General features: G+C 39.1%; 1 protein-coding gene across 12 annotated transcripts in view; it reads right to left on the bottom strand.

Moving 5' to 3' along the window:
- The window catches only part of SGMS1 (sphingomyelin synthase 1), a 302,749-nt gene that overhangs the window by 145,244 nt on the left and 140,036 nt on the right, over nucleotides 1-17,469 (bottom strand). For 9 of the 12 annotated variants that reach the window (XM_057530919.1, XM_057530922.1, XM_057530924.1 and 6 more), the window contains 2 exons: nucleotides 8,980-9,019; nucleotides 1,718-1,861 (listed from right to left, as the gene is read on the bottom strand). The gene's annotated coding sequence lies outside the window, so the exon portion shown is untranslated. The remainder of the gene's footprint in view (nucleotides 1-1,717; nucleotides 1,862-8,979; nucleotides 9,020-17,469) is intronic. The other 3 variants (XM_057530928.1, XM_057530929.1, XM_057530925.1) reach the window with 1 other exon arrangement.

The following is a 17,469-nucleotide window of genomic DNA, read 5'->3' as shown; positions in this document are numbered from 1 at the left end:
ACCTGAGCCAAGACTAAGCACTTGAATAGATGTCCTACGTTTTAAAGGATTCAGGCTCTGAAACAAGTTTGTGAACTACATGAGAAGATTTCTAGCAAAATCTCATCATTCCTTGGCTTTATCATCTTCACTAACTATATTGAAAGGATCTGGGTACTGGTGCAAATGTCACAGACACAACAGGATTGTATCAGAAACATCAAAGTCCACTCATACTTCCTATACTGGCTTCATAATCAATTCAGAATGTATCAACAAAGACATCAGAGCATATGTTAGAAAGAGGGCATATTTCAATAATGTCACATACCGATAATATACTCTCAGTAAAATTATAAAATTAGAAAATACTTGATTTTAATATGCTAATTAAATGCTATAAATCCCATTTCCGCCATTTACGCTCTGAGAAATAGTAGGCCAGTCATTTAACCACCTGGAACTTCAGCATTCTCATCTAGAAAGTGGGACTTGGGCTTCCCTGGTGGCGCAGTGGTTGAGAATCTGCCTGCTAATGCAGGGGACACGGGTTCGAGCCCTGGTCTGGGAGGATCCCACATGCCACACAGCAACTAGGCCCGTGAGCCACAACTACTGAGCCTGCGCGTCTGGAGCTTGTGCTCCGCAGCAAGAGAGGCCGCGACAGTGAGAGGCCCGCGCACCGCGATGAAGAGTGGTCCCTGCACCGCGATGAAGAGTGGCCCCCGCTCGCCGCAACTAGAGAAAGACCTTGCACAGAAACGAAGACCCAACACAGCCAAAAATTAATTAATTAATTAATTAATTTTAAAAAAAATTGCACAGGGTAACTGATGTATGTTGGAGACTCTGGATTAAGGAGACTAAAGGTCTTAATGAGGCCATAGTCTCATGAATTATGAAAAAAAAAAAACAAAAGAAAGTGGGACTTGTTTAATGTTCTCATGATGGTATGATGATCGAAGATATAAACTACTTGGCACAGGGTATATTTAAAGTGTTCTATATTGGTAGATTGGGAAAAAGAACCCCTAAAGGATCAAGATGACACACAACATGACATAGGCTATGCCATAAAAAAGGAGCCAGTGCATCAAAAGCCAGACATCGCTGAAGGTCGAAGGATGTGAACTAATGCATTACCCGGACCTTGATGATAAAGTTGGTTGAGGAGTAAAGAATTATCGCTCTAAGCAAGAAAATGAAGTAACCACTTAACACTGTAACTTGAGGGGTCAAGGAGACAAGCAGGTCAAATTCAATGACTAACAGGGAACCAGTGAATCAGATGCAGCCACTACCCAGTCAGACTCAGATATGGCCTTGATGTCAAACAGGGTAGAGAAAAGCCAGTAAGTAACAGCTGATTCAAAGGACACACATTCATCGAGCTTTGATACTGACTGCCCCATTCCCAGAAGAGAAGGCAGTGAGGCACCCGGCTAGAAAGTTACCATCGCTTTCATTTGTCCATAGTCAAGTGTTGCCTTTTTACTGTCATCTTTATTGTCTGCCAGGCAATAGGAAGGACTCTAGAGGGGCTGAGTCAGAGTTGCTTAAGAAAGAGTTAAGAGTGACATCCCATTACACAGTCAAGTTCAGAGAACAACAGCCACTAGTGTATTTGAGGCCAGAGGGTGAGGTTATGCTCTAAGAAGGTTCCCAGAGAATGGCTCAACTTGACTTAGTACAGAGTGTGCCACACCAGGTTCAATCCAAGCTCTAAGTCATGACATACCTCCAACAGCTACTGTTTTGCATTTATCGCTGGGTTCCTTTAAAATTATTCTCATGTACGCTTCCTGAGGCAGGGTCTTGTCTTCTATTTCATAAGCTTCCCAGCCAGACACTTTCGTGCATCCCAAAGAAGTCAATGGTGTACCTAGAATAGAAGAGCAATTTAAGCTTAACCACTTTGAAAATGGAATCATGAAATTCCTACATTGAAAGAGACCTTATCAATCCAGGACACCTCACTACAAAGAAAAGCATTTAAGTTTTCAAGTATTAGACTGGAAACAAAAATTCACAACTGACCTTCCCCACCTCCCACCCCATCTTTTCTCACCCCCATCTTTTCTTCTTTTTTTTTTCTTTCTGTCTTTCTTTCCTCAATCTTTTAATAAAAATTGTCGTAAAATATACATAACATAAACTTATCCCATCTTTTCTTAACTGAAAACAAAAGTCTGTAACCCTCTATCACATAGAGGTATCTCTCCTTTTATATATTTATCTACTATCTTTAACTGTCAACAAATAACTGATGTTCACAAATAAAGTATAGCAGTTTCACTATGAAAACAAAGGGTAACTCCTAAGTTACCCTCTTTACAAGTTGACTGATAAAAAGGTGGTCATTTCTCTAGGCTAAAACATTACCCTCATGAATGATACCTTTCATAGTTATATGTGTGTAAATGGGTGTGTGCATAACCAGGAAGATAGAGATAATGTTTTGCATGTGACAAAGAACAAAGAAAGTTGTTCATTTATTCCCTATTTATGGTCATTTGTACTTATATGTGAAAGAATGTGGAATCTAATGGCATCTAGCAAGGTGGCATTTCATTTTGATAGTGTTTCTTTTAATCAGTAACATTCTATTTTTTTTTCTTTATAATAATCTATTAGAAGTGGGTTTTCAACTATTTTCAGGATCACACAAGCCCCTCATCATTGAATATCTGATGATATCTAAGCCTATTCTGCTACCACTCAAATTTTAGGAGGATCTTCAACTCTTTGAAGCCCATCCCTGGACCCCAGGATAAAAATCCTAGGGATTTGCATGGACCAAACTGGGTTCCTATCTTAAGACAACTAACAGGCTAAACTTTGTGAAGAAACAATTCTTGGAACAAAAAACTACTCTTGATAGTCCCTAAGGACCTAGTCATACCAAGCAATCTCCCATTTTAAGCAATCTTTATCCTATCTGTAAGAAATAGCACTAACCTTGTAAATAATCAAATACAGTCAATAGAAAGCCACTGTCACAAACTAACTAAAAACAAACAAAAAGGACTCTCTTGCCATTACATTAGCTTAAAAGTGTTCAATTAAAGCTCCAGAATGGGCTTCCCTGGTGGCGCAGTGGTTAAGAATCTGCCTGCCAATGCAAGGGACACAGGTTCAAGCCCTGGTCTGGGAAGATCCCACATGCCGTGGAGCAACTAAGCCCATGCGCCACGACTACTGAGCCTGCGCTCTAGAGCCTGCGAGCCACAACTACTGAGCCCATGAGCCACAACTACTGAGCCTGCATGCCACAACTACTGAAGCCCGTGCGCCTAGAGCCCGTGCTCCACAACAAGAGAAGCCACTGCAATGAGAAGCCCGCGCACCACAACGAAGAGTAGCTCCTGCTCGCCACAACTAGAGAAAGCCTGCGCGCAGCAATGAAGACCCAACACAGCCAGATATTAATTAATTAATTAATTATTTAAAAGCTTCAGAGTAAAATATATTTATATAAAAGAACATCATCTTCTGATGATACCAACATACAATGCATATACCTAAAGATAAATCAAGGGTTCCGCCCACCTAAAAAAAGTATAACTCAGGAAATAGGGTGTCACCTTATATTCAAGACCTCACTAAGTCTTATATTACAAACAAAAATCTATTTGTTTTGAATAATAAAATAATGTTTGGGAAAATAACTTTAATTAATGCTAGCTTTGGATGCTTATAGGTCCCTTGATAGAAACTGGTTAACAAAAAGAAGCAAAGAAATAGATTGAACAATTATTTTCAGAGGTAGGATCTAACAATAGCAAATGTGAGGTATCAGTTTTTAAAAGTCTTTTAAATATCACTTTATAAAGCAATATGGATTTGGGGATTATGGATGCCCAATGGAATAGGTCTGTTTATCTCTACTTCCTTCTCAACCCCATTAAAATTATAGCAAAGAGGACAAAAGATATAAATCCATAAGGACAAAAAAAGCAGAAAAGTATATTAGTGAAGACAACAGACATCAATGGCATTTTGGAAGCTGAAGGCAGAGATGACTGCTGAGCAGAGCAGAGCAGAGCAGAACAGGCTGGAACCTCACTGCCTGAGAAGCAAACAAAAATCCAGCCAAATGCTCCAGAAAGGCTCAGGACATGCAGCTTCTGGCTCTTGGGAGAAGACAGTAAGGAGCTGAGAAGAGGGAGACTGACTAAAGTCTGTACAAAACACAGTTAGACCCTTACCTTATACCATATATAAAAATTAACTCAAAATGGATTAAAACCTAAACGTAAGACCTGAAACTATAAACCTCCTAGAAGAAAACATAGGGGGAAAGCTTCATGACACTGGATTTGGCAATGATTTCTTGGCTATGACACCAAAAGCGTAGGCAACAAAAGTTTTAAAAGTAGACAAATGAGACTGTATCAAACGTTAGAACTTCTGTGCAGCAAAGGAAACAATCAGAGTGAAAAGGCAACCTATGAAATAGAAGAAAATATTTGCAAACTATACATATTATAAGGGATTAATATCCAGAATATACAAAGAATTTCTACAACTCAAAACCAAAAACCAAATAACCCAGTTAAAAAACTTGAATAGACACTTCTCCAAAGAAGATGTACAGATGGTCAACAAGCATATGAAAGTATCCTCAACATCATTAATCATCAGGGAAATGAAAATCAAAACCAAATGAGACACCATCTCACAGCTGTGAGGATGACCACTCTCAAAAACCAAAACAAGTGTTGGCGTGGAGAAAAGGGAACCCTTGTGCACTGTTGGTGGGAATGTAAAATGGTGCAGCCACTCCATGGAAAACAGCATGAAGTTTCTACAAAAAGTTAAAAATAGAACTACCCCATGATCCAACAATCCCACTTCTGGGTGTATTACCCCTCACCCAGAATTGAAAGCAGGATCTCAAAGAGGTATTTGCACAACCATCTTCACTGCAGCATTATTCACAATAGCCAAGAGGTGAAAGCAACCTAAATGTCCATCAACAGATGAATGGATAAAGAAGATGTGGTATATACATATAATGGAATATTATTTACTCTTTAAAAAAAAAAAAAGGAAATCCTGTCATATGCTACAACATGGATGAACCTTGATTGAGGACATTACACTAAGTAAAATAAGCCAATCACAAAAGTAAATACTATAAGATTTTACTTATATGAGGCATCTGAAGTAGTCAAACTCTTAGAAAATAGAACAGTGTTTACCAGAGGCTGGGGCAGGGTAAAAAGGAGAGTTGTCCAGTGGGTATAGTTTCAGTTTTGCAAGAAGAAAAAGTTTCAGAGACCTGCTGCATAACAATGTGAATATAGTTAACACTACTATATTATACACTTAAAAGGTTAAGATGGTAGGGCTTCCCTGGTGGCGCAGTGGTTGAGAATCTGCCTGCTAATGCAGGGGACACGGGTTCGAGCCCTGGTCTGGGAAGATCCCACATGCCATGGAGCAGCTGGGCCCGTGAGCCACAGCTGCTGAGCCTGCGCGTCTGGAGCCTGTGCCCCGCAACGGGAGGGGCCGCGATAGTGAAAGGCCCGCGCACCGCGATGAAGAGTGGCCCCCACTTGCCGCAACTGGAGAAAGCCCTCGCACGAACCGAAGACCCAGCACAGCCAAAAATAAATAAATAAATAAATAAATAAATAAATAAAAATTTAAAAAAAAAAAAAAAAAAGGTTAAGATGGTAAATTTTATATTGTGTTTTTCACCACAGTAAAAAAATTAAGGAGATTATCCTGGATTATCTAGACAGATTCAATGTAATCATAAGGGTCCTTAAAAGTGAAAGAGGTAAGCAGACAGGAGGTCAAAGAAATGCAACATGAGATGTATTTGACCTGCTGTTGCTCCTTTAAAAGGGAGGAGGGGGGCCGAGAGCCAAGGAATGCAGCTGCGAAAAGCAAGGGAATGGATTCTCCTCTAGGAAGGAAGGCAGCCCCGCAGACAACCCTGACTTTAGCCCAGTAAGACCCATGTCAGACTTCTGACCTACAGAACTGTAAGGTAATACATTTGTGTGGATTTAAACAACAACCAAAAAGGCAGTTAGAACTCCAGATCTTCTCCCCAACTAGGAGAGCCAGCCCAACCATCCTTACTTCCATAAGAGGAAGCAGTTTACTCTCTGAAGAAAACAATACAGCAAGACTTCAGACTCAGAGACATCAGATAAGCTTGAAATAGAGGCATCAAGAAGTCAGCATTACAGGCTTGGATGGTGAGACGTCTGGCCCCCACCCCCAACATGGCTCCCGCAAATCCTACAGGCCAGCTTTTACCCCACAAAAACGTGAACAGAGGATTCCGTTTTGGAGAAACTGAAAGATCCAAGAAAAAAGATTTGCAGATTCTGATGTCTTGGAGACAGCAACTCACACGTCCCGGTTCCTGTCCAAAAAGCCTATAGTGAAGTCCACTAGGTAAACAAATTTCCAGTCTACTTTTTATAGTCTCACTCCCAAATATGGACAGACAACTAAAGTCTCACCATTAATTTGAGAAAAACCTCTAACATTAAAATCAGGGGCCAAGGGACTTCCATGGCAGTCGAGTGGTTAAGATTTCACCTTACAACGTAGGGGGTGTGGGTTCGATCCCTGGTCCGGGAGCTAAGATCCCACCTGCCTCACAGCCAAAAAACCAAAACATAAAACAGAAGCAATATTGTAACAAATTCAATAAAGACTTTAAAAATGGTCCTCATCAAAAAAAATTTTTTTTATAAATTTATTTATTGATTTATTTATTTTTGGCTGCGTTGGGTCTTCGTTGCTGCGCTCAGGCCTTCTCTAGTTGCGGCGAGCAGGGGCTACTCTTCATTGCGGTGCACGGGCTCCTCATTGCGGTGGCTTCTCTTGTTGCGGAGCACAGGCTCTAGGCTCACAGGCTTCAGTAGCTGTGGCTCATGGGCTCAGTAGTTGTGGCTCACGGGCTCTACAGCACAGGCTCAGTAGTTGTGGCGCATGGGCTTAGGTGCTCCGTGGCATGTGGGATCTTCCCAGACCAGGGATTGAACCCACGTCCCCTGCATTGGCAGGCGTATTCTTTTTTTTTTAGATAGTAGTCATCTTTTCTTTTATTTTTTTTTTAATTAATTTATTTATTTTTGGCTGTGTTGGGTCTTTGTTTCTGTGCGAGGGCTTTCTCTAGTTGCGGCAAGCGGGGGCCACTCTTCATCGCGGTGCGCGGGCCTCTCACTATCGCGGCCTCTCTTTCTGCGGAGCACAGGCTCCCGACACGCAGGCTCAGTAGTTGTGGCTCACGGGCCCAGTTGCTCCGTGGCATGTGGGATCTTCCCAGACCAGGGCTCGAACCCGTGTCCCCTGCATTGGCAGGCGGATTCTCAACCACTGCACTGCCAGGGAAGCCCAGCAGGTGTATTCTTAACCACTGCACCACCAGGGAAGCCCCCCAAAAATCTTTAAAAACAAAATAAAATAAAATCAGGGGACAAAACAAGTTGATAAAAAGGGGAAACAGAGGAAAAAGAAAAGTTCAAAAAGCAGACAAAAACTGCAAAATAATTCAATTCATATTATCAAGGGAAAAGGGAAAATACTGTATCCATGAAATAAGAACAGGATCCCATTTTTTTAAAGAAATATTCAGAGGCCAATAAAAAATTAAATTTGAAATTAAAAATATGCTGACAGCAATTAGAAGTTCAAAAAAATACTGAGAAAACCTCTCAGAAAAAAAGAAAAACACAGAAAGTGAGAAAATAGCTAAGAAATAGACATTAAAAAATTAGAGAATCAAACCAATAGGTCCAAATATCCAACTAACAAACTGACAGAAAACAGAGAAAAGGGTGGAGGAAAAGGAAAATTATCAAAGAAATAGTATAAGAAAAATTTCCAAATTAGAGAACATGAGTTTCTGAATTGAAAGGACCATGAACATCAACAAGCCATAAGATATATGTTCCAGTATGAAAGTTCAGAATTCTGGGGATAAAGAAAAGAGTCAAACATTTTCCAGAGAAATAAAATAGTTCACATACAACCAACTAGAAAGCAGAATGGCCTGAGACATTTTAACATAACTCTCACAAAGCTCAGTCATAAACAAAATATAGTCATAATAAAGCAAACATTAAATATGTATTCAACCACAGACTGTAACATGACTGCAAGAGACAGGAAGAGTAGATGTGTACTGAGGGTTAAGAGTTGTGTATGAGAGGTAAATCCTCAGCGGGAAATCAATGTGTATGTCTAAAATTTTAAAAGAAATCAAGAAATGCACACAGTGGGCTATTTAGAAATAGGTAGGTGGATATCAGAAAATATAACTAAAAGAGTTGAAAAGTACCATCTTTGGGTAAAGGAGTAATGGGAGTATAAGAAGAACAGGGAACAGCTGCTACAGTACTAGTTTAATTTAAAACAATGTACATGCAATTATCTCCAAATAAATAAATGAATAAATGGATGGAAGGAAGGGAGGGAGGAAGGAAGAAAGGAAGGAAAGAATATTTAACAAGGCAAATCTACAAACTGTTACACAGTGGAGATCTCCTATGTTCATCTACACAGAAAGAGTGAAAATAGCGACTGTTCTAACATTATGCAAATACTTTCTTGTGGCTTGGAATACAATTTCCAATTATAGCACCATACATGAATTCCAAAAGTGCTGTATCACAAACAGCTAAAATGATAACATGCTTGGTAAATGGTACTGGATGCTTCAAAAATGTGACTCTAATAATGAAGACACTGACATCCAATATGTACGTAAAGAGTTGGAAGAAAATTATTCTGAAGTAGGAAAAAAGTATTAATTGTAATATTGTTTTATATAAATGTGATTATTAAATATACATGTGTAACTAGATTAATTAAATGGTGTAAGTATGTACTTGACTATTACATCTATATCCCCAAAACATTCCTTATATATTCAAGTTGACCACAAAAATTGTTTTGTTCTTCTCATGGGAAAACACGAAAAATGTAAACTTAACTTAAAAGGTACATAAAGAAATTAATTCCATTTACCTGAATCCTGTTATTTCTCTTTATCAGTCTTCCTTCCAATCTAGAAGAAAATAGTAAGTAAATTAAACTGCATTCTTTTTTTTTTTTATTTATTTATTTATTTATTTATTATTTTTGTCTGTATTGGGTCTTCGGTTCGTGCGAGGGCTTTCTCCAGTTGCGGCAAGCGGGGGCCACTCTTCATCGCGGTGCGGGGACCGCTCTTCATCGCGGTGCGCGGGCCTTTCTCTATCGCGGCCCCTCCCATTGCGGGGCACAGGCTCCAGACGCGCAGGCTCAGCAACTGTGGCTCACGGGCCCAGCTGCTCCGTGGCATGTGGGATCTTCCCAGACCAGGGCTCGAACCCGTGTCCCCTGCATTAGCAGGCAGATTCTCAACCACTGCGCCACCAGGGAAGCCCCTAAACTGCATTCTTCTGGTCATGAGCTGCTTATAAGAAAAAAAAACCCTTAAAATCCAAGGTAACTATTATTTAATTCTTGTTCCCTAGCCATAGCAAAAATTGTTCTTTCCCACTTCCCAGCTAATTTCTGGCTGTCATGGTACTCAGAGTAAGCTTTACAAAGCAAAGCCATGCAGAAGCAAGCATGTAAAGTCAATGCCAATAAAAAATTGCATTCCAAGTGTAACTAACGGTATCACAAGTTCTAGAATCATATATTTTATAAATTATCTTCTCACTATTCAGCTAAATAACCGCTAACTGACAATACAGAGAAAGATAAAGAAGCATGAAGGCATGTTTTCAAAATATAAGAATTACGCAAAAAAGGAGTAAAAAAGGTAGCAACATGTTTATATTCAGTATCCTGTGATAAACTACACACCATATAAATATGTTTACGATCAAAGAGCTTATAAATAGACTTTAACCCACCTCATCTTAAAAGCTTAGAAATGCTTCCTCATTGAATTTCACAAGACTTTCTCAACTAAAAATTAAATATAGCCCTTCGAAAATATATATGTGAATATACATGTGAACTACGGTACCTGCAGAAAGAGGCAAAAAAGTACCCTTTTAAAAAATTAATAAACATTTGTATTAATGTATTTTATAAATACAGAAATCTTGAGTGGCTTAATTTTCCTAAAGTCAACACATACGTGTAACCACCACTCTCCCCAAAGGTCACCACTGCCATGACTTTGAATACCACACACTAGTTTTGCCTATTGGATCAAGGATCTGTTTGAGAGTCTAAGAATCTCTGCACCTGGACCAAAATAAAATGCAAGAGAGAAGCAAGTAGTCACAGACTGCAAGAAGATATTATTTCAGAAAGATGCTGATGTGTCTGCGGAAGATGTTTTGACTGGTTGCATGGTTGTCTGAAGTCAACCTGCAGGGTCTCCAGAGACCGTAGGAAACAGAAGGTGTTTTATGATATAAATAGCAGGGAAAGGGCCTTTCTTCCTATTGTCCAGGAGGTATGTATGGTTGGAAGTGAGATGTGAGACGCAGGAGCAGAGGGAAGAGGGGAGGGGGACAAGGGAGTTTGGACCTCTTTTCTATAGGTATAAGAACACCTATAAAATAAAGATAATTACCAAACAAGTATGTTTAGTCTACTACTAGTCTAACAAGCTAGACCAAGTTACTGATGCATCATCTCATTTGATTTTCCGATTGCTCTGAAGACAGCATATCTTATCTGCCTGTAGACAGATAAGGATATTAAGTCTCAAAGCAAAGTATAGTGCACAAAGTTAAATAGTTAGTAGGTGACGCAAAGCTGTTCCTCTTTACAGCCTGTATGCAGGGCTGGATACCAAAAACAAAAAGGAAAATGTTCACAGAAAAGAAGCCATTGTAATTGGATACAGAATATATTGTATTGTCTCTGCCCATGAATCATTATAAGAAAAGAACCAAGTAATTCAAATTCCATCAAGTCTTTCTTCTGAATTACCAAAACGTTGAATGGTTCTGTTACATGTAAACTAGGCCTACTCATCTTTCTGTACCTCAAAGGAGAAATTTCAAAAGAAATCCTTAAATTTCACAAGGTGTAAATTTCTGACATGTTAACTTGTTTTATCCACTTTGAATGCTTTCTCACTGCAAGGGTGGAAATCCAAAGAACATGATGTCCCTCAGAGAAAGTCACAGATACAGAAGGCAAATTACCACCAAAAATTATTGAGGAACCTATGATAATGTCACCTTCAAACGATACACCACACCTGCATGAATATCTAATTCTATCATAAGTACATTCAAAAAGCGGGGGCCAAAATGAGAACACTCTTCAAAAAGGGAACTTTCTAATCTGCTACTTGAGAGGGAGAGGAAATAAAATATCTAAAAAAAGTTGTTATAAGACTATGTGATAAGGCCTTCTTGCATCCTCACTGATAAATACAAAATAATATGTCAATGTCAATAACTATGATTGTCAGACATGATGAAATGTCTTCACATTTAATCCTGTAAGAACCTTGCAAGCAGGGAAAGGTTAGGATCACCAATTTATCAAATGCAGACATTGGGCCCAAACAGGTTATATAACTTGTCCAAGGTCAGAGAATTGTCCAAGGTCAAAAACTTGTCCAAGATTTCAATGCGAGGAAGTAGGAAAAGGTCCCAAATCAAGTGTGTCGAATGCCAAAAACACAGGACAGTTCTGGCTTAAACATGACAGCAACCAAATCTGCTTTTCAATTCCAAATCATTTAGTGATTCTTTCACTATTCTCCAGTTTCCAATTGTTTTTGATATGTCCTGAGCAAAGGATATCAACATGCCTTCCTTCTGTGAGATGGGGAGAAGTTTCTTGTTAGCCAGTGGCTTGAGGACAGGAAATAAAAATAGGTCTGGATGGACTCTTTTTATGGATTAGATAACTGCTAAAGCAGCTGAGAGCTCTCTGGTTGATTGTCTTTATACCAGCTCTAGCACAGGGAAAGCACAGTAAAAGCTGCAGGCTTGATTTTACAGTGGACACATGCTGTGAACATACCATGTGAATTCTTTCTGGGACTAGTGAGTAAGAGAGTTAACTATGCTCACCTTGCACAGTAAAGCAGGAAAAAAAGTATCCAAATTACACTTAGATGGCCGTAGCTTTAAACTTTCAATTAAGACTAAGTATAGTAAGGCAAGAATCTTTGTAGACATTAACCCAGTGACATTCAGAAGAATATTGGGGGGAGTGGGGACAGAGTAAGGTACCCTTCCCTTATTCACAATAATGCTGGTATAGCAATACCCAAACTCCTGTGTTTTTACTACTGCTGACTTCCTCCCAAGAAAAACTACACTGAAGTAGGAGAAGACTCAAAGTAAAAAGGAATGAGCCTCAGAAGCAATGCTGAGGAAGGAAAAGACTCAGGTTCACAACATTCTCTAAGGCATGGCAAACTCCTACTCTACAAGCTTGTATTTGCAGGAGGGCCAGTCCTTTCAAGGCTTATGACTCCCTCTTAGGTCAGGGAGGGCAGTGGTTCATCTTGCTAGGTGGCTCATAGACATAAGACACAGAAAGGGCAGCAGGCATGCTTCATTTTTTGGCAGCCCTGTCCCAAACTGAATTATTATAATTCAGTTGCTACTTCTCAGGGGGAAAACGGTGTGTAATTATACTTGAATACTATAGTGAGACCAATAACAGCACACAATCAATTTAATTATATTTTCCTATTTTTATTAAATTTTCTATTAAAATTATACTTTATAAGAATAGGAAAAACCACTGAAAGTGTCCTCATTCTCATTCATAAACAGAGTGCTATGCAAATTAAATCTTACTTTAAAAGAGTTCAAAATCCAAAGTACAAAGTTAGTGCTTTCTTCCTCTAATATTTAACTCTCAGTAAACACAGTTTAATAGAACCTTTCCTTTCTTTCTTGGCTTGACTTGGAGAAGAACCTTTACAGTCTTAAGACGACAGTTGCAGGACTTCCCTGGTGGTGCAGTGGTTAAGAATCCGCCTGCCAATGCAGGGGACATGGGTTCGAGCCCTGGTCCGGAAGGATCCCACATGCCGCGGAGCAACTAGGCCCGTGCGCCACAACTACTGAGCCTGCACTCTAGAGCCCGTGAGCCACAACTACTGAGCACGCGTGCCACAACTACTGAGCCTGCGCGCCTAGAGCCCGTGCTCCGCAACAAGAGAAGCCACTGCAGTGAGAAGCCCGCGCACCGCAACAAAGAGCAGCCCCCGCTCGCCACAACTAGAGAAAGCCCACGTGCAGCAACGAAGAACCAATGCAGCCAAAAATAAATAAATAAATAAATTTATATTAAAAAGTCATAGATGATAATTTAAAAAAAAAGAAGAAGAAGAAGACAACTACAGTTGCAAATCCCCAGGCATCCTGTCTAGTTTATGGTGACTGAAAGTCACAGTCTCCTGCTGGAGATACTGCAAGGCTTCCTTCTGCTAGCAGCTGGGACCAGTGTTCTTCACCAGGGAGAACACGTTCAACCACACTCCAGGGAAGTCTTATTCTCCCCTTCGCTACAGTACATTCTTACTGTACAGCTCCTTGAGGGCAAGAGCCACACTTGACCAGTGTTCCATAAGATGTTACAGAAAAACCCAAGCGAACTTTTTGGCCAGCCCAGTATAATGCTCTCAGTACCTAGACAAACACTGGTGAGCACCCAACAAAACCCTATCATGTTTCTCTGTTACCAATTATATCAAATCAAGCCCTCAGTTCAGCCACCCTTACTTTTCTCACTTAGTCATTATTATCAAAACTGGATTACTACACACCCTCGAAAGATTTAGTCATTGCTAAATGTTTGCCCCTGCAATTCCCTACAATGTCCTTCGCCTACCCTGCTCCCACACTGTTAGCCCATGTCTGTCACGGGGCTTAGTAAGAACAATGGAAATAAGCCTATTTGCAATAATGAAGGAATTGTCCACATGCTCTTTTTTGACTTAAGAACTTTTTTCTCAAAATATTATATGCACACCAATAAATTCTGGATTGGTAATTACGTCCACATAATATTTTATTATAATTTACCTTCCAGTAAAACCATCTTTACACAGTCTTACGTCACTATCAAAAAAAGTTTCAAGTAAAATAGGATCAAAAACTATAACGCCTTTTAAAAAATTATCTAAACCACATCTCATCTATCATTGTCCAAGCAGTCTCCCGCTGAAACAGTCACACTATCTCCCTAACTAGTCAGAAAGTCTCATAAATATAAGTTATGCCATATCCCAAACATACAGTATATACAGGTCAGCAATGTAAGAACTACTTTAAAAATGAATCCAAATGCCTTGCCTTTTGATTCTGGATTCTTCTCGGATACTGAAAATAAATATTTCATGGAAATTAAAGGAACTCACAACAATGAGAATTTTCTAATTTCCTTTTTAAATACTTTGAAGTAACATTAGAGCTTCAAAAGAAAATTCAGCATGAATTGTCAAACCAAGCTACCATAATAAACTTTGCAAGTCACAAAAACTGTCTTTTGTGTTCCTAAAAAAGGCAAAATTTAGCTGGCTAATAAGAATATAAGATGAACTAAAAAGAAATCCCAAATGTACTCCAATATAGAAACAGATTAAAACATTAAATCCAGTTCCAAGGGAGATTATGAGAAACGTTTTTTTAACTGAGAATCAACTAATTTACTAAAATTGAATTTGCAGAAGACATATCACAGTGTCAGTTCACCCACTCCTATTTCTGGGGGATTCTACCACACCCAGGCTCAGCTACTTTTCAACTGCCATCTTCTGTATCACCTGATACAAGTCCCCACACACAGCCATAGCTGACTGGACCTGGAGAAACATCTGACCAAAATGCAGCCGTTCATAGGCTGGCCAGGAGCCTTCGACTTGCGTTTATTGGCTAAAAAGTTGGGGCCAGCCAATCAAGATTCTCTGCCTCAAAAACTGGAATTAAGAAACTCTAAAGGAAATTGCCAGTTAGATATTGGGGTAAAAGGTCAAGAGGCACACTCAGGGTCAGGGTAAGTGTCATGAGCCAAGTCTGCCATAGAAAGTGAGAGCTGAACCTGAACCACTTCCTAATCTGGGATTCTCAGGAGAGCTACATCCTGATCTCCACCTTCACCCCTCTACCTTTTCTTGAGTGAAACTAACCTGATTTTTGCAACCAAAAAATTACTGAAAGACAGAGCCTATGAAAGTAACCTAAATTAAATTTTTATGTGAAGACCTACTATTGACATGCTTAACTAGAATTAAAGCACCCATTTTTAGACTAATTTAGGAAGTGAACAGCTCATATCACTTAGTAAGAAATCTGAGGTCAAATTTTTTTCAACGTCCACTTTCTTCTAGACTTCAGGTTTCTCACCTATAAAATAAGGTCAATTTATGAGAAGGTCTATAAATCCTCTCCTATGGTTTATAATCTCAGTACAGGCAGCCTCTGGCATATCAACACATCCCTTTCAGACCAAGGAGGATTCTACTTCTGGGCACAGTTTCTGAGCAGTGGTGGAAAACATTCTGTATTACCTGGGCTGTCACATGATGAATTTTCATCTATTAAATTCATAATTGGAACTACACATTTTCCTGTAAAAACTCTTAAAATGTGTCACTTCCCAGGCTATCCCATTTGTACACAGAATATTAGAATTTTACATATTGTTTTCAATTGCTCTATTTTTCATTTAAAATATAAAATGATACTACAATGCCCTACCTCTCCCTTAAAGAAAGTAAGAAGCAGAGAGTGTTATTTGATTGGTCATTAGAGGAAATACTTAGATCAGATGGTGCTACCACCTTAACCGTAATATTTTCAATACTCTACTTGGGTGGAGTGGGGCTTGGAGGAGGAATGGTAACAGAACAAGACATTGGAAATCCAAATACCCATTTTAAATATTCTTGTCACTCAGTTTTGAACAAATTAGAAGAGCATTAATCTCAGAGTCTGAAACTATAAGTATTCAAAGAATGAAATTGCTGGAAAAGAATTTTTTTAATAATGTCAGGAAAAATTGTCCAAGACTTTGAAATGGACAAAAGAGAGTCCTAGGTGTCTGTCTGTCCCTTCAGTGAGTGCTAGACATCACCCAGAGGGCCTTCTGGGGATTTTCTGAGTCAATAGGGCTACACACCTTTGACCGACTATTATTTTACAACTCTATAAAACAGACAGTAGTTCCAAATAATTCTTATCCATAGGAATGCAAATAAAATTTGATCTGCCTGGAAGGAAAGATAATCCAAACGTTACGTTTTATTGCTCTTTTTAAACCAATTTTGTTATCTATTAATAAATTCATTATAGCATTTCTTTTTTTTCATTTCTTCAAATTCTCCTTTAATTCCCTAAGTTGAACAAAAACTATGATATACGTTCATTTTATACCTACATGCAATACTTTTTAACTTTTTGAAAATTACTCTTTAGCAATGATGATCCATTTTAAAAATCGCTCTGTTATAAACACCTAGAAAAGAGTTTCTATCACTCACAGCAGCTGGTCACAGTATAACATATCAGGCTATGAATAACTGGTCTGTGCTATTTGGGAGCCAGATCTTTGCAATTCAGTGGCAAACAAATGGCAGTGACATCACAGCAATTTCACCAGTAAAGCAAGTTACATTCTCGGCCTTTTATGTACATCAGTGGGTAGCAAGCCTTGAAGCCCAATGCCGTAGATGTATATCATGCATCCACTTCTTAATGGATACAATGTAAATAAAATCCAAGTAAATCCACATAGAAAACAGTGGTGTGCGTGTGTGTGTGTGTGTGTGTGTGTGTGTGTGTGAGAAAAACACAACTAAAAATACAGTCAGATCTTGATACTGAGCTGCATGAGCTATTTGTATGTTTTGGAGATTAATCCCTTGTCAGTTGCTTTGTCTGCAAATATTTTCTCCCATTCTGAGGGTTGTCTTTTCGTATTGTTTATGGTTTCCTTTGCTGTGCAAAAGCTTTTAAATTTAATTAGGTCCCATTTGTTTATTTTTGTTTTTATTTTCATTACTCTAGGAGGTGGGTCAAAAAAGATCTTGCTGTGGTTTATGTCAAAGAGTGTTCTTCCTATGTTTTCCTCTAAGTTTTACAGTGTCCAGTCTTACATTTAGGTCTTTAATCCATTTTGAGTTTATTTTTGTGTATGGTGTTAGGGAGTGTTCTAATTTCATTCTTTTACATGTTGCTGTGTCATACAGAGTGAAGTAAGTCAGAAAGAGAAAAACAAATATCGTATAGTAACGCATATATGTAGAATCTAGAAAAATGGTACAGATGAACTTATCTGCAAAGCAGAAATAGAGACACAGACGTAGAAAACAAATGTATGGACACCAAGGGGGGAAAAGGGGGGGCTGGGATGAAGTGGGAGATTGGGATTGACATATATACACTACTATGTATAAAATAGATAACTAACGAGAACCTGCTGTATAGCATGGGGAACTCTGCTTGGTGCTGTGTGGTGACCTAAATGGAAAGGAAATCCAGAAAGGAGGGGATATGTGTGTACATATAGCTGATTCACTTTGCTGTACAG

The sequence above is a fragment of the Balaenoptera acutorostrata genome, chromosome 16 (genome assembly GCF_949987535.1).
Source record: "Balaenoptera acutorostrata chromosome 16, mBalAcu1.1, whole genome shotgun sequence".
NCBI lineage: Eukaryota > Metazoa > Chordata > Mammalia > Artiodactyla > Balaenopteridae > Balaenoptera > Balaenoptera acutorostrata.
The sequence above is the reverse complement of the archived record's forward strand: the minus strand, read 5'-3'. Positions and strand labels throughout refer to the sequence as shown.